Consider the following 18,943-nt stretch of genomic DNA (forward strand, 5'->3'; position numbering starts at 1 on the left):
TTGTAACCTGGAACGTATGCATGGCACGCAGTTAACAAATGTGACACCCTCATGTACAAATTAAAATGTTCTAATTTCTATGGTTTATTGGTTATTTCTCTTCCTCAATGTTTCAATATCCTACGATTACTCGTTTATCATGACGACTCTCTCAAGTTGCGAAAGTTTGACTATGCTATCCTGTATATCCCTGCGTGGATTCCAAAACTCTTGCTTTAAAGTTAACATTGTCGAATGCATTTCCTAAATCGACAAATCTCCTGAATGAGTATTGATTTTTCTGATTCTTTCTTCCATTTTCAATTGAAACAACTTAATTGCCACTCTGGTGCCTCTATTTTTCCTAAAGCCAAAATAATCGCCAATTTAACAGATCCTCAATTTCATGTCTTATCCTTCTTTGTATAATTGGATAAAGCAGTTATCAAGCTGATTGTATGATAGTTTTCACTTTTATCTGCCCTTGGTGTCTATGAGACTGTCTGGATGACATTCCACCGAATGTTCAACGATATGCCTCCATTCTCACACATTATTGTTTGCCGCTCCCTCGCCTCGGCCGGCCGGGATGACCGAGCGGTTCTAGGCGCTACAGTCTGGAACCGCGCGACCGCTACGGTCGTAGGTTCGAATCCTGCCTCGGGCATGGATGTTTGTGATGTCCTTAGGTTAGTTAGGTTTAAGTAGTTCTAAGTTCTAGGGGACTGATGACCTCAGAAGTTAAATCCCATAGTGCTCATAGCCGTTTGAACCATTTGAACCCTCCCCCCAATGATTTTACAAAATTTCGACAGAATTCTGCCTTGTTTGATCGAATGTCTTCGAAACTAATGTCAAACTCTGATTAGAATGACGTATCTTTATCCAAACTGAGGTCTATTTCCTATCTTATCATATTTCTTCCCTCGTACATGCCCTCGGTGTACTCTTTCCATTTTTGCGCGACTTCCGTTATATTCAACATTATGATGCCTTTGGTACACACTATGCTGAAGCACTGGTGGTAAAGAGGTGGCGTCTTTGATTAGTAATCAAACTGTTCTCGGTTTCGGGTTCGAAACCCGTCGCCGCTTTAACTTTGATTAATAATCAGCATAGGCATAAGAAGTTACCATCATTCTGCCAACAGCCTTGTCAAAGAGGGCGAAGGAGCGGACAGAGGTTCAGAGCAGCCTCTTGTCCTTGGGGTGGCAAACAGCCCATAAAGGCGGAAGAATCAGCAATTATCAACGGTATGAATATGCAGAATGCAATGGTAACCACTGCATTAAAGACACACATGTGACCTGTAATTGAAAAAGTGTCATGATGAACTCTCCGTTAGTAAAAGATTCCGTGAAGGAACTGCGAAGGGGGAAGGTGACCATGAGAAAAGTTTGAATAACCAACTATAGAATAACGTTCTATGAGTTGGGGCGTGGAATGTCAGACGCTTGAACGTGGTAGGGAAGCTAGAAAATCTGAAAAGGGAAATGCAAAGGCTCAATCTAATTATAGTAGGGGTCAGTGAAGTAAAACGGAAAGACGACAAGGATTTATGGTCAGATGAGTGTAGGGTAATATCAACAAACAGCAGAAAATGGTATAACAGGAGTAGGATTCGTTATGAATAGGAAGGTAGGACAAAGAGTGTGTTACTGTGAACAGTTCAGTGATAGGGTTGTTCTTATCAGAATCGACAGCAAACCAACACCGACAACGATAGTTCAGTCGCAAGCTGAAGACAAGAGATGGAGAAAGTATATGAGGATACTGAAAGGGTAATACAGTACATAAACGGAGATGAAAATATAATAGTGATGGAGGACTGCATTGCAGTTGTAGGGGAAGAAGTGAAGAAAACGTTACAGGAGAACATGGGCTTGGGACACGGAATGAGAGAGGAGAAGGACTAATTGAATTCTGTAATAAATTTTAGTTGGTAAGAGCGATTACTCTGCTCAAGAATCAGAAGAGGAGAAGGTATACTTCGAAAAGAACGGGGAAGACGCGGAAAACTTCAGTTAGATTACATCTTGGTCAGACAGAGATTCCAAAATCAGATACTGGATTGCAAGTCGTGCCCAGCAGCAGATATAGACTCAGATCGCAATGTAGTAATGAGTAATGATGAAGAGTAGGCTGAAGTTTAAGAGGGTAGTTAGGAAGAACCAATACGCAAAGACGTGGGATATAGAAGTGCTAAGGAATAACGAGATACACTTGAAGTTCTCTAAGGCTAATGATACAGCAATAAGGAATGGCTCAGTAGACACTACAGTTGAAGAAGAATTGAAATCTCTAAAAAGGGCAATCACAGAAGTAGGAAATGAAAACGTAGGCACCAAGAACGTAACTGTGAAGAAATAATGAGTAACAGAATAAATACTTCAGTTGATTGACGAAAGAAGAAAGTACAAAAATGTTCAGTGAAATTCAGGAATACAGAAATACAAGTCGCTGAGGAATGAAATAAATGAGAAATGCAGGGAAGCTAAGACAAAATGGCTATAGGAAAAATCTGAAGACATCGAAGTAGAAATGATTGTCAGAAGGACTGTCTCAGCTTATAGGAAAGTCCAAACAACCATCGGTGAAATTAAAAACGTTGGTGGTAACATCCCAGATCACGTAAGAAACAGATTGACCGTCCTTACGGCGGAACAGGGAACCGTAAAAATAGTTTTCCCGTCTGTCAACAGATGTCACAGGCGACGCTACAATGCTAACTGACCTGTCCATGTCGCGGAATTGGCAACGCTGTATCTTCGGTGACGTGAATGACGCTCATTTGCGTTCGGCTAGAGCGCTGCGCGCGAAATGCATTCGTCACACTGCTGACTGTAGCTCATTATCGGCTGTGGTTTTTCCCGAGTTTTCAATCTAAGAATGTAGATTAGCTCCTGTAATTCTACAAACCAAGTTTATTTCTCACAATCATATGCGAAATGAAATAAATGAAAAGTAACACACAAACATTTCTCGCGGGTTACTGTTTAAATGCAGACTGTATTGCAGTCGCAAGGGTTTTACACTCGCCTTCCATGCCGTCGATTTCCTCTTTGCTGTACAGCTCTTCTGATTCGGATTATGGTGGTAAAAAAGATCTCCACGTGCAGGTTAACACTAGGAAGTTTTCAAAATCCGCACTCGGTTATGTTGCGAATTAAGGCTGGACATATTTCAGTGACAGTCATTTCAAATTTAAATTCTTTTACTTTGCATGTAACTTATCGTAAATGATATAAGAGCGGCACAAAACGATGAATTTTGGATTGTTGTTGAAAGGGGGCTGCAAACGCGGTAATGTACAAGTGAAAGCGTGTTTTTCGAGCATATTTTGGCGGTGTCAACTTTGAAGAGCCACAGACGGCAAACCATAATTATGTTAAAAATTTACTTTGTACAGTTTAAAGATAACCCGCAAATATTCGCAACAGACACAGTTATTACTGCGGATATCCGAACTCGCGCAGACCTGTTACTATAGGTAGTGTTGTTTTCAAGTGAAAGCTGTGAGAGGATTATTAGCGCAGAGATTAAAAAAAATTAAAATAGGCACCGTCTATAGTTTGCATGTTATGCTCGTTCTCTTCTATTCTCCTTCCTTCATTCCAGTATAAACGCGTGTTCACAAATATAAACGAATGGCAGTGAACATTGGCGAATTATCTATGAATACTCGTTTGCAGCAGTGTAAACGATGTTTTACACTCGTTCGCTCTAGTATATACCAGGATTTAGAGGGACCGATGATCTAGCAGTTAGATGACGGCTATTATTCATTTATTTCACTGTTGCGATTTCAGCTCTAGAGCCATTTTCAAGTACCAAGGGAAAGGTCTTGTAAGGTAATGCTTCTTAAATTGTTTACCAAATGTTACCAGACTATGCTTTGCATTTTGTTATCCATATGTTATATTGGTTTCAGTTTTCACATTGCACACAAAAATGCCTCTACACCCAAAGTTACGATAGTGAAGTGAACAAACAGTTTTAAAAAGTCCAAATCGCAGCAAAGATTTCATTTAAAAATTATATTATATGATTCTTGTACAGGAAGGGCTGCCACGTTATATCGAATATAACATCGACAAAATTTAAATAGGATCGAATGCTTATTGCTCTTTACTAATTCTTACTCGTAACTGATTTATTGATTTACCTGAATTTAAAATCCACTCGCGTAACCTTTCTTTATCTTTGACGGGAAATATGAACATTTTTAGTTGAGGATTTGTTCGTCTACTCCTTCCACAGTTGATATACTCGTAGGTCCTCGGTATGACGACTCGATCCACTACCACCGGTATGTCAGAAACAACTGTACTTCACAGACGCCAAATAGTGGAAAGCTGCACACATTTGGCCGATGTTGCCACATATTTCACAGAACGGAGTGCCATCTAGTGGTTGATTCCAGAAGTAAGGGTGTGACGCTGTTGCCGCCTGGTGGCCGTTCCCTGACAAGGGTTGCCAGTTAGACCAAGCGATCGGGCAATCTGTTTCTTACGTGATCTGGGGTAACATTAACAGTACAATGGGAATTCCACTGATAAATGCAGAGGAGAGAGCGGATAGTTGGGAAGAGTACACTGAAGGCCTCTATGAGTGGAAGGATTTGTCTGATGTTATAGAAGAACAAAAAGGAGTCGATTCAGGAGATAGGGAATCTTATATTAGAACCAGAATTTAAGAGAGCCTTGGAGGACTTAAGCTCAAATAAAGCAGAAGGGTTAGATAACTTTCCATCAAAATATCTAAAATCATTGGGAGAAGTGACAACAAAACGATTATTCACGTTGGTGTGTAGAATGTTTGAGTATGACGACATACCATCTGACTTTCGGAAAAATATCATCCACACAATTCTGGAGACTGCAAGGGCTGAGAAGTGGGGGAATTATCGCACACTCAGCTTAACATGTCATGCATCAATGTTACTTACAAGAATAATATATAGAATAATGGAAAAAAACTTTAGGATGTGTTAGATGACGATCAGTTTGGCTTTAGGAAACGTAAAGGCACCACAGAGGCAAATCTGACGCTGCGATTTATAATGGAAGCAAGATTAAAGAAAAATCAATACACATTCATAGCATTGTTCGACATGGAGAAAGCGTTCAACAATGTAAAATGTCGCAACATGTTCGAAACACTGCTAAAAATAGATGTAAGCTATATGGAGAGACGGGTAATATGCACTATGTACAAACGCCAAGAGGGATAATGAGAGTGGATGACCAAAAACGATGTCCTCAGTTTAAAAAGAGAGTAAGACAGGGATTCAGTTTTTCACCCCTACTGTTCAATCTGTACATCGAAGAAGTAATGATGGAAATTAAAGAAAGATTCAGGAGTGGGATTAAAATTCAAGGTGAAAGGGAATCAATGATTCGATTCGCTGATGACATTGCTGTCCTGAGTGAAAGTGAAGAAGAATTACAGGACCCCTTGAATGGAATAAACAATCTAATCAGTACATAGTATGGATTGAGAGAAAATCGAAGAAAGACGAAAGTAATGAGAAGTTGCGGAAATGAGAACAGTGAGAAACTTAACATCAGGATTGATAGTCACGATGAATGAATGAATTAATAGTCACGATATCCACCAAATAATTGAGGTCGTAGATTGCAAGTGATACTTTAAATAAAGAGGTTCGCACAGAAGAGGAATTCTTTGCGGGCCGCATTAATCCAGTCAGAAGACTGATCTCAAAAAAAGTGTTGAAGCCTTTCCTTTAAACATTCCGAAAGTCATTTTCACTTTACTGTACGCTAAATCAGCCCCCATAACCACATGTCTTTATCGAATTCTTCACATTTTTCCTGCACTCATTTGCGCCCTAGATTCCGTGCGCTTCCACTGGCTATAATGCTTTGTTTCCGTCTTTCCTTATACGATTTTGTATATCCGCCTCTGTCGATCAACTGAAGTATTTCTTCTGTTAACCGAAATTTCTTTGCCATTTCCTTTACATACCTACATTTATCTGCAGAAATTCTGTAATTAATATTTTTGGAGATGTACATCCTCAATCGAATTATTAGTGTTCGTATTCATGACAGCAGTATCTACAGACTCAGAGAAGTCGAACGCACGTTATCATTTCTTAGCATTTAGCCCACTTTCCATCAATACCAAATTAAAATTTGAGTCTAGAGTTACTTCTGATTATGTTTTGGAATCTAATGTTTTATTTGGGGATGTGTGCCACACGACGATGTAATCCAGCTACTATCTTCCTATATCTTCAGACCTTTCCAAAGATTACTTCCTTCCATTCTGATTTTTGAACAGTGTATTCGCAATAACTAGCTGACATCTACCGCAGATGTAGTCTATTAGAGAATGAGTATTTCTCCTATCTCATTCCTTCTACCGAGCCCTATCGTCACATAACTCTGCTTTCTATTCCTTAACCCTACGCAGCGTTCAAATTCTCCATTATTATTAGATTTTTACCTACTTTTACATCCAGTATTTCCCGCTCAGCCGCCTCATACATTCCTTACATGTTTTCTCCTTGTGACGTTAGTGCATATACTGAACTGTAGTTATGAGCCTAGCTTTGGTTTCAATCCTGATAAGAAGTACCCTATCTATGAACTGTCCACAGAAACTCACTCTTTACTCTGCCTTCTTATTCACAACGAATCACACTTTCGTAATATCGTTTTCTGATGCTGTTGATGTCATCCTACATTCGTCTGACCAGAAATCCTAATCTTCTTTACATTTTGCTTTAGTGATCCCGCTAAGTCTACGTAGTTGAGACGTTCAGTCTTTCTAGCTTCCATTCCATCAGCAGGTTACTGACGCCCCTCGCTATGATGATTTTTCGTACCTTCGTTTGACGCACTCCTAAATCTATTTTCACATGTGGCGATTTCTGCCTGTTAAGAAAGACGCCCTGATTTTTAATGATGATAGATAAATATAAAGAAAAAGTGTTGGCGAGAGACAGTACAGCGATAAAGCAAAACCCGAAAATCCATGTACGCCTAACTGGGTCATGAAGATAGTCTTCCCAAACATACATCTGCAAAACGAACATTCACGACCTCGACTGAGAACAAACACATTCAAAGTCAACCTCGCATTAAGTAGTTAGTGTGTCAATCAGTACGACACACTCACGAAGAGTGACACTCCCACCTGGCACACTTAACTCAAGAGAAGAGTATTGTCAGGCGACGAGAATGCGCGCCTCTGCCAATGCCCTTGCCCCAGTTATGAAGCAGGTGTTCACCTGTTGCTTCCGCTCCCTCGGCTGCAAAGCCCGTACAGTGGAATGAGTCGGCGTTCCGATATGACATCGCTATATTTCATTTTTCGGAACAAATTTGTTATTAGAAACAGCTTAAAAAGAGAACATTCCTTTGACAAAATGAGTGAAATTCTGCGCGTCTGCAAACAATACATACAAGTCGAACAGTCAGTATTCCATCTTTACTTGTGGCATGCAATTCCCAAATCTGTGCACGGCAGAGTGCGTTTGACACTACGAAAATTAAGTAGGCTTTATCTTTTCATTTGATAGCAATACCAAGACGACAGAATGAGGGCAAGGGTCTGACTTTGAGTCTCAATCCCGAGCACAGCTTTAATCCGCCACGAAGGTTTTAGGTACAAGTATTATGGACTCTCAGTACATTTCCGAAAATCATCTTAAGCAATTTAGATGGGCAGATGAAGCTGATCTCGAATATGTTCTATCAAGTATATACTTCGGGCACAAATCGTAATTTAACCTTCCACAAGAAAATAAAATTAGCGCAAAGTGAGAGACGAAAATAAAGAGAGAGAGAGAGAGAGAGAGAGTGAGAGAAGACAGAAGTTTGTATACAAACAAAATACACAAACAAAATGTTTATTAAAACTGTCTTAAACCGCGTTAAGAAAATTATGAAAACCGTCTTGAACCGCTTTACGGAAATTTGAGTCTGAGAAGCAAATTTAAAAGTGGAAATAGTGTTATTGATTATTTGCTAGCCTTGAACGAAATTATAGAACGGAACAAAAAGTAAAAATTATCACTATTGTCTGCGCTTCATAGATTTTAAGAATGCTTCGGAATGTGTTTCACCAACACTGAAGCGCCAAAGAAACTGGTATAGGGTTGCGTATTCAAATACTGAGATATGTAAACAGGCAGAATACGGCGCGCAGTCAGCAACGACATTATAAGATAACACGTGTCTGGCGCAGTAGTTACATCGGTTACTGTTGCTACAATGGAAGGTTATCAAGATTTAAATGAGTTTGAACGTGGTGTCATAGTCAGCGCGCGAGCGATGGGACACAGCATCTCCGAGGTAGCGATGAATTGGAGATTTCCCCGTACGACTATTTCACGAGTGTACCTTGAATATCAGGAATCCGGTAAAACATCAAATCTGCGTCATCGCTGCGGCCGCAGGGACACCCTACAAGAACTGCATCAACGATGATTGAAGAGAATCGTTCATTGTGACAAAAGTGCAACACTTCCGCAAATTGCCGCAGATTTCAGTGCTGGGCCATCAACAAATGTCAGCGTGCGGACCATTCAAAGAAACATCGTCGATACGGACTTTCGGAGCCGGAGGACCATTCGTGAACTCTTGATGACCGCACGACAAAAAGCTTTACGCCTCGCCTGGGCCAGTCAAGACTGCCATTAGACTGTAAATGCCTGGAAACATGTTGCCTGGTCGGATGAGTCTCGTTTCAAACTGTATTGAGCTAATGGACGTGTACGGTTATGGAGACCACCTCATGAATCCATGGACCCTGAATGTCAGTAGGGGACTGTTAAGCTGGTGGAGGCTCTGTAATGGTGTGGGGCTTGTGCAGTTGGAGTGATGCGGGATCCTTGATATGTCTAGATACGACTCTGATAGGTGACACTTACGTAAGTAGCCTACCTGATCATCTGCATCCATTCACGTCAGATGTGCATTCCGACGGACTTTGGTAATTCCAGCAGGGCAATGCGACGCCCCCACACGTCCAGCATAGCTACAGACTATGGCTCCAGGAACACTCTTCTAAGTTTAAACACCTCCGCTGGCCACCAAACTCCCCAGATACGAACATTATTGTGAATATCTGGGATGTCTTGCAACGTGCTTTCCAGAAGAGTTCTCCACCCCTTTCATACTTTTACGGATTTATAGACAGCCATGCAGGATTCATGGTGCCATTTCCCTCCAGCACTACTTGAGACGTTAGTCAAGTCCATGCCACGTCGTGTTGTGGCACTTACGCGTGCTCGCGGGGGCCCTACACGATATTAGGCAGGTGTTCTAGTTTTTTTTTTGTTTTTTTTTTTTGCTCTTCAGTGTAAATCGGTACTTAGACCCGCCGGCCCGTGTGGCCGAGCGGTTCTAGGCGCGTCAGTCTGGAACCGCGCGACCGCTACGGTCGCAGGTTCGAATCCTGCCTCGGGCATGGCTGTGTGATGTCCTTAGGTTAGTTAGGTTTAAGTAGTTCTAGGGGACTGATGACCTCAGATGTTAAGTCCCATAGTGCTCAGAGCCATTTTTTTGTACTAAGGCCCTTGTAAAAGGGACATTAATTGAAGTTAGTATGTTAGACAATATTTACCTCAACACTAAAACTTCCGTTACACTTCATGAGGATAGTGAGAAATCCAAAACTGAAAGAGCATTCGAGAAAGAAATTTTTATTTCCACATTATTATTATTAGGTCTCCCAAAGGAAGTCTTCACATCCTTCAAACTGAAAAACGGAAAACGACTAAGAGTTTTTCTGGTGACACTCTGCTGATTGCCTTAGATGAAAGTAAACTTTAAAGAGGAGAACTGAATAAATATGAAAGTAATCCAGAAAATTAATTGAAATAAAAGTGAATTAATTTATAAAAACATCGAAAAGATAACTGAGAACAGTATTGCTTGAAAAGTCTACAGGAGGCTTTTGTATAAGGTGACCAGAAACGGTCTGAAAAGCTGGTAACTGTGTTGCAGGATAGGTTGTGCAGAGAAATAATTGTTAAGAAAAAAATTCGATACGTTGCGCCGTTTCCAAGTTAATCAGCACTGAAGTTAGCCAATCAGGCCGTTGGGCATGCAAATTCAAGTGCCCCGAAAGAGATGGCGTTGCCAAACGTGTGCTTCGTTTCCTAAAACCGATCAAGACAGCGATACAAAAATTAGGTATGGGATGATACTAAGGATCGAACCGGCTCTATCATCTATGCTATGAGAACAACTGACACTAACTGTATCTACGATACGGTATTCCTATGCCTGTCTTATTCTGAATTACGATGCAATGTTCCTTCGGACAAGCAAGCATAACCGAAGGAACAGGCACTGTGGCAACTGCAGCCAATATGAAATACATGAAATGTATTCGCAGCTCGAATTTGGACAACCATCAGCTGTATAATGAAATGAAGACACTGAAAATTTGCGCCGGACCGGTACTCGAACCCGGATTTCCTGCTTGTCGCGATCGGTTGCTTAGCATCTGCCTATCCGAACACGACTGTTCTCCATATTCACAACTGCGAAAATATTTCATGTATTTCATATTGGCTGTAGTCTCCCCAATGCCTGCTCCATCTGACTTGCATGCGTATCCATCCGTAGGAACTTTGGATCGTAATTCAGAATAACACAGGCATTGTAGTATCGTATTTATCCGGCGACACCGGGCAAGCGACTTTCAAGTAAAATATCTCCCCTGTACGAAAATATACACAGTCGAAGTACGAGCTCAGGTTGGAGACACATGGTTGACGACAAACGGAAGTTTGGGTCCGGCCATGAGACCTGTTGGGATAGCCAAAGCAGTCGGCCCTTGGTTGCGGAGCGGTGCGGTACATCTCGGCCGCTCCGTGTTGCGTTTCAAATGGTTCAAATGGCTCTGAGCACTATGGGACTCAACTGCTGAGGTCATTAGTCCCCTAGAACTTAGAACTAGTTAAACCTAACTAACCTAAGGACAGCACACACATCCATGCCCGAGGCAGGATTCGAACCTGCGACCGTAGCGGTCTCGCGGTTCCAGACTGCAGCGCCAGAACCGCGCGGCCACTTCGGCCGGCTGTCGCGTTTCCGAGTCTGTTGTGTATCGCGCCACCACGCTGGAGTTGAGTTTCATAGTTTCGTTCCTAATATCCAAAGGCTCTTTCTGATTGGAAAGCCACGAGCAAACTGCAGTTTGATACTCTAGATCCAAGGTCCACGAAATAGAGTGCTTTTTACGACACGTGATACAAGCTGACCCGAAACAGCTGCTGGGTATCCAGTTGTCTACCGTGTCAAGCGTTGTATATCTTAAGTTCACTGACGATGAGGCCTGTGACATACGTCTCAGACGCTCGACGGAAGGTTACAGGTTCTGCCACTCTGACGGAAACGTGGGTGTGGTAACACTTGAACGTCCTGAACTGGGAATACAAAATGAGCGCTTGTTGAGCAGCCATTTGAAGTTTCAGCCGATTTGGTCACACTTGCTCTTCGACCCTATGGCACAGTCTTCTGCCATACGGTGAAAAATGGAAGATCGTCTAAACTTACCCTGTCCTTAACGGGGTGCGATAAGTCGTTATTGAACAGCACTGCCATATATTTTAGTATCTGACGATCGCTGGTTGCCGGGCGATAATTATTTCCGACGGTCAGCCGAGGACCTGCTCCGGATGTGGACAGGTAGGTCATTTACGTTCAGAATGTCGCCTCGTACAGACGTCCTCAGACGACCAGATTCTATGCCGATTACGTAAGATGCAGAGGCGAGACAGGAGGCGCCAGTTGTCTATAACGACCTTCTATATTGGTACTAGCCTTGGAGGCCCCTGCAACAGTTCCTGAAGACCCCCAGCGTCTTCTAGCGCCGATGCCTCTGTTGCCCTCTCGTCGAGCCCAGGCGGAACGCACGCACCACTGCAATGACAAGACGACGTTGCGGTGGAAGTTGAAGAACAGGATGCTGCTTCCACCCCCTGCCTTGTTCCGGATACAGATGCGAGACAACGTATACAGAAATCGCCGAAGCGCCATAAGAAACGGCGCATAACGACCGAGGCACTAGAATGGCCCGAGGAAGCAATGATAGATGAAAAGGTGCGTCAGCCGATACAGCGATCCGGTACGGCCGATCCTAACGTACCACATGGATCGATGTCTTCCCCGGCTACCGACGGGACCGCGCGCTGTGGGGACGTGGGAGATAACCGCAGCTCCGCCCCAGGAAATGCACCCATAACTACGTCATGAAATGATAATTAAATGGACACCCTAGCTACAAACAGGCGTTGATGTACTTCATTGGGGACATGTTGAAAATGTGTGCCCCGACCGGGACTCGAACCCCTAACATCTATTAGGCGCACTACGAATGTAGTGGTGTGGACTTGTTTGGAATGTGGATCTCACGGGGAGCGTGCAAGGGATAAGTCCCTGCAGACGCACTATCCTCTGTGCCCGTGGTGGCTCAGATGTATACAGCGTCTGCCATGTAAGCAGGAGATCCCGGGTTCGAGTCCCGGTCGGGGCACACATTTTCAACATGTCCCCAATGAAGTACATCAACGCCTGTTTGCAGCTAGGGTGTCCATTTAATTATCATTTCATTTCTAGCAAAGCTGCATGGTCATACACGGTAACTGTTCTTTCGGGAACAGATACTACCGTCATATATAACTACGTGAGCCTCTCGAGATCCACTGTTGTCGATCTCTCTGGGAGATCGGGCTGAGGAGATGGAGAACCAGGATGCGTTTCAGGACCCTGAAGATACACCGATGCCGTTGGTGGCGTCTACGTTGACGGCGACCGACGCCTGGGCCGGCATGACCTATATTCGCCGCTTCCTATCTCTTCGCCCTGAAGTCACTCCTCACAGCGACTACTGCCCACCTGTAATACCAAGGACAGCCCTCCACGTGCCGGCCGGAGTGGCCGTGCGGTTCTAGGCGCTGCAGTCTGGAGCCGAACGACCGCTACGGTCGCAGGTTCGAATCCTGCCTCGGGCATGGATGTGTGTGATGTCCTTAGGTTAGTTAGGTTAAATTAGTTCTATGTTCTAGGGGACTGATGACCTCAGAAGTTAAGTCGCATAGTGCTCAGAGCCATTTGAGCCATTTTGAGCCCTCCACGACTTGATGGAACAGACATACCGCCTCTCCACGATTAATGTCAACGGCACTACTTCTACTCTCAAAACTCGTACAGTGTAAGATACATTACGAGCTACGGATCTGGATGTCGGTTCTAGGCGCTGCAGTCTGGAACCGCGCGACCGCTACGGTCGCAGGTTCGAATCCTGCCTTGGGCATGGATGTGTGTGGTGTCCCTAGGTTAGTTAGGTTTAAGTAGTTCTGAGCTCTAGGGGACTGATGACCTCAGAAGTTAAGTCCCATAGTGCTCAGAGCCATTTGAACCATTTTTGATCTGGATGTTGTTTTCCTTCTAGAAGTCCTACCAGGACTCTGTCTCGATACCTACAGATATGATGCCTACGCCATGCCTTCAGACTTGGGTGGAGGAGGTACGGCTATTTTGCTCAGGGGAGGGATGATGGCAACTGTTGTATCCTATTTACAGGCGATCCGTGGGATCACACTCGCTGTTGGTACAGTCCGTCTGCTGAGCTTGTACGCTCCTTCCGGAAGCGACAGAAGGAGACAACGCAGTACCTTATATGCCGTAGACATAACACTGCTCTTTCAGGACATTCCCGATCACTTGGTAGTAGGCGGAGATTTCAATTGTGTGCTCAGGTCATCCGACTAGACACTATACCATCTCCCCGGCACTTCTACATCTACATCTACATCTACATCTACGTGATTACTCTGCATTTCACAGTAAAGTGCCTCGCAGAGGGTTCAATCAACCACCTTCAAGCTGTCTCTCTACCGTTCCACTTTAGAATGGCGAGCGGGAAAAACTTAAATTTTTCTGTGCGCGCCCTTATTTCTCTTATTTTATCGTGATGATCCATATTTAGGTGGGTGGCATCAGAATGTTTTTGCAATCAGAGGAGAAAACTGGTGATTGAAATTTCATGAGAAGATCCCATCGCAACGAAAAACGCCTTTGTTTTAATGATTGCCACTCCATTTCACGTATCATGTCTGTGACACTATCTCCCCTACTTCGCGATAATTCAAAACGAGCTGTCCTTCTTTGTACTTTTTCGATGTCATCCATCAGCCCCATCTGATGCGGATCCCACACCGCACAGCAATACTCCAGAATTGGGTGGAAAAGCGTGGTGCAAGCAGTCTCTTTAGTAGATCTGTTGAACCTTCTAAGTGTTCTGCCAATGAATCGCAATATTTGGTTTGCTCTACCCACAACATTACCTATGTGATCGTTCTAATTTAGGGTATTTGTAATTGTAATCCCTAAGTAATTAGTTGAATTTACAGCCTTCAGATTTGTGTGACTTATTGGGTAATCGAAATTTAGCGGATTTCTTTTAGTACTCATGTGAATAACTTCACACTTTTCTTTATTCAGGGTCAATTGCCACTTTTGGCACCATACAGATATCGTATCTAAATCATTTTGCAATTCGCGGTTTTGGTCATCTGATGACTTTACAAGACGGTAAATGAAAGCATCACCTGCAAACAATCTAAGACGGAGATGTTCTACTGTGTCGTTAATATAGATCAGGAACAGTAGAGGGCCTATAACACTTCCTTGGGGAACACCGGATATTACTTCTGTTTTACTCGATGACTTTCCGTCTATTACTACTAACTGTGACCAGTCGCGCAACTGAGGCGTTATTCCATGGGCACGCAATTTGGTTAGAATACGCTTGTGAGAAACGATGTCGAAAGCCTTCTGGAAATCTAAATACATGAAACCAATTTGTCATCCATGTCGATAGCTCTCATTACTTCATAGTATAAAGAGCTAGTTGTGTTTCGCAAGAACGATATGTTCTGAATCCGTGCTGACTATGTGTCAATAAATCGTTTTCTTCGAGGAACTTCATAATGTTCGAATACAGTATATGTTCCAAAACCCTACTGCAAATCGACGTTAGTGATATGGGCCTGTAATTCAACAAATTACTCCTACCTCCCTTTTTGGGTATTGGTGTGATTTTTGCAATTTTCCTGTCTTTAGGTACGGATCTTTCTGTGAGCGAGCGGTTGTGTATAATTGCTAGAAATGGACCTATTGTATCAGCGTATTCTGAGAGGAACCTGACTGGTATACAATCTGGACCGGAAGCCTTGCCTTTATTAAGTGATTTAAGCTGCTTTGCGACACCGATCATGTCTGCTCTATGTTTCTCGTCTTGGCAGTTGTTCTTGATTGGAATTCAGGAATATTTTCTTCGTCTTCTTTGGTGAAGGAGTTTCGGAAAACCGTGTTTAATAACTCTGCTTTAGTGGCATTGTCATCAGTGACTTCATCGTTGTTATCGCGCACTGAAGGTATTGATTGCGTCTTGCCACTGGCGTGCTTTATGTATGACCAGAAACTCTTTGGGTTTTCTGCCAGATTTCGAGACAGAGTTTCGTTGTGGAAATTATTGAAAGCATCTCGCATTGAAGTACGCGCTATATTTCGAACTTCTGCAAAACTTTGCCAGGCTTGGGGATTTCGCGTTCTTTTAAATTTGGCATGCTTTTTTCGCTGCTTCTGCAACAGTGATCTGACCCGTTTTGCGAACCATGTGGGATAAGTACCATCACTTATTAATTTGTGTGTTATACATCTCTCAATTGCTGTCGATACTATCTCTATGTAATCATTCCACAACTTTTCTACGCTTACATGATCAGATCGGAAGGAGTGAAGACTGTCTCTTAAAACGGTGTTAAGAGCATTTTTATCAGCTTTTTAAAACAGATATACCTTGCGTTTCTTTTTGATGGTTGTAGGTGTTACGGTATTCAGCCTAGCAACTACTGCCTTGCGGTCGCTAATCCCTGTATTTGTAAAGAACATGGCTTTGTTGGACACATGGGTAATACAACACGGCGATCGAAAGGCGTACACGTACTTTACTAGCCCTTCCGCAAGCCGTTTGTATCGAGCTTACGCCATACGCGACCTGCGATCGGCAGTCGTCGACGCTGAGATGTGGCCGGCAGCGTTCACGGACCATCTAGCGTATGTGTGTACTTTCACCCTCCCACTCACACGCGTCCGACGAAGTAGGGATCCGTGGCGCCTCGACGTGGCCCTCCTTGATCAGGTAAACTGTAGCTGCGAAGCTGAGTCCACGTGGAGCAGATGCCAACGGCGATTACCCGCCTTCGGTTCCAAGCTTCAGTGGTGGTTACGATGTGTCAAACCTGCCTTGTGCCGAACGGACGAGATCGAGCGCGCTGGTATACTGCGACCAGTGATTTCTAGTACACCGCACTCCGCGAACTGGCTGTGCAACCGCCGTCGCCGGAAAAACAACCGGCAGAACACCACGTCAAGACAATTGCTACGTATGTGCGTGTGCGGGCGAGGACAACTGATGATGTTAGTCGAGAACGACCTTCCTTCCATCATATCATTCAAGACAGGAGAAGACGCAAGAGGCAGCTCATTATGGAAGTGGTGACGGAAGATCTACAACGACCTGAAACGCAAATGGATGTCGTCCGAGCCTTCACAAGTTTTTATACACTTTTCTACGAGCGAGAGTACAACATGGCTGTAGGAGTCAGAAAAGTCCTATCCGACCTACCCGTTTCTCAGAACCCACAAGATGATGCTATGCTCTTGTCGGACATGACTTTGGAAGAACAACGAGTGGCTATGTTACGCGATGCTCCGAACAAAACGCCAGGCGCTGCCAGACTACCTCCTAAATTTTACAAAAGGTTTTTGTTTTTAGTTGTATATTGTTCATTTTTTCTAACCACTCCTTTCTAGCTCTCCTTCTTCCCTCAATTTTTCTTTCGCATATCTGGTTGAGCCATATCCGGTTAGGTTTTTCCCGTTTTCCCAAAACTTTTGCGGCTGCTTCATTCAGGGTGGTTTTGATTTTTGTCCAGTCTTCATTTATGTTATTGTGACCAGACTCCATTTGCTCCAGATTTGTTATATTTACAGCTAGTTCTATCACAAACTGTTCATTTCTTTCTGGCTCCTTTAACATATTTACATGATAGATTACGCTTTTGGTCATTGTCTTTGTGCCTCACTTAAAATATACTGAAATTTTAGCTATTACTAGGAAATGATCAGTGTACAGTCTACTCCTTTGAATGACCTGGTGTCCTTGATGCAATTGGCAAAATGTTTTTGGATACATACATGATCATCTGGTTCACAGTTTGGCCATCAGGTGATATCCATGTCCCCTTATGAATATTTTTATGGGGGAACATAGTGCTAGATATACATAAGTTGTGATCTGTAGCGAATGTAATCAAACGGCTACCATTGTCATTGCTTTTTTATGTAATTTCCAATGACAGGTCTGTAAGTTGTCTCTCTTCCTACCTCAGTCCCCAAGTATTATTTTGATACTATGGTTTGGCAGTGGGTCATATGTGAGATTCAGTTGGCTATAGAATTCTTCTTTCATGAGTTCATCTTTGTCTTCACAAGGACCATGCCCCTTTAAGAAACGTCAAATTTAGAAGATTGGTGAATAACTACCAAGGTTTTAAAATGGCATCAACGTCCAAAAGACGGAGAGGACCATTATCCGAAGAGCATAAACAGGCATTTCTTGGTGGGCTCAGATGATACTGGCAGGAAGTCAAAGCTGTAACACGAACAAGACCTAGACACGAAATTGGTTGTTACCACGCAGTCCGTAGAGGCTGAAGATACTAATTATGGTGAATTACTAACACTCAGGTTTTTTTAGCAAAATTATATTGCAAGTTAAGTTCGTCTTTTCAAAAACATCTGACAATTGAAGTTACATTACTCACAACTGATCCACAAACATTGAGATTTAAGCAACAAGTATTGTCTAACTTGATTAATCCAACATAAATGCAAATCGTCAAATTACTCATAGCTCTGTTAACAAATCTTAATAGCATTACAAAACTGAAATATATAACTAGCCTTTTTATTTAAACAGTTTACGCACATTCTGGGGTTACTCAACAATTACAAATTATCAGCCAACTCATCTATACTAACGCGCTAGCAAAAACAGAGATCATAATTATTTAGCATCTTTACCTCGGTCACAAGAAGATTTCTGCTTCCATGCTCAACAATTTTGACATACCTGTGCTTCACACAGCACACCACAAAAACTGCCTACTCCATCGTCTTTTTCTCACAGACACCTACCTACAACTGAGCGCCCAGCGCTTTCTTATTCCAACAAGGCAGTACCTTTGGCTCTGCGGTCGCGTACAGTCAGCGATCCCCATTATCGAGCCCATCAAAGACATTCATCGTTTATAGCATACTAGTTTCATTTTCATTTATTAATATTTTTATCTTATTCTGGTGCCACATACAAGTGTACCCCAGTATACTACTTTCAATGTCAGCAGATTCATGAAAGTTTAAGCCTTATGTGTTATTTTTATTTGGTATCTAGGAATCTGATGATAATTAGACGACCGAAACTGGTTGTGCAAATAAAGAATTTTTCCAGCAGCTCAAGGCGGTAATACGACATTCTTCAGATACGTAAGAGCTGTGGGGTACGGCCTCCTGATATTATAAAGCTGTTTTTTCCGGTAATCTTTCCTATTATTTAGAATTCCACCTCAGAAAATTTTTAAAAATTGTAATCTGTAATGAAAATAAAAACATTTCTTAATTGAATACGGCCGGCCGAAGTGGCCGTGCGGTTAAAGGCGCTGCAGTCTGGAACCGCAAGACCGCTACGGTCGCAGGTTCGAATCCTGCCTCGGGCATGGGTGTTTGTGATGTCCTTAGGTTAGTTAGGTTTAACTAGTTTTAAGTTCTAGGGGACTAATGACCTCCGCAGTTGAGTCCCATAGTGCTCAGAGCCATTTTTTTTTAATTGAATACGTATTATGTAATTTAAA

The 18,943-nt window shown here is 42.9% G+C and overlaps 1 protein-coding gene across 1 annotated transcript in view; it reads left to right on the forward strand.

Moving 5' to 3' along the window:
* The window catches only part of LOC126253001 (uncharacterized), a 144,701-nt gene that overhangs the window by 77,743 nt on the left and 48,015 nt on the right, over window positions 1-18,943 (forward strand). The window lies entirely within an intron of this gene.

Source organism: Schistocerca nitens, chromosome 4 (genome assembly GCF_023898315.1).
Source record: "Schistocerca nitens isolate TAMUIC-IGC-003100 chromosome 4, iqSchNite1.1, whole genome shotgun sequence".
In the NCBI taxonomy this organism is placed as follows: Eukaryota; Metazoa; Arthropoda; class Insecta; order Orthoptera; family Acrididae; genus Schistocerca; species Schistocerca nitens.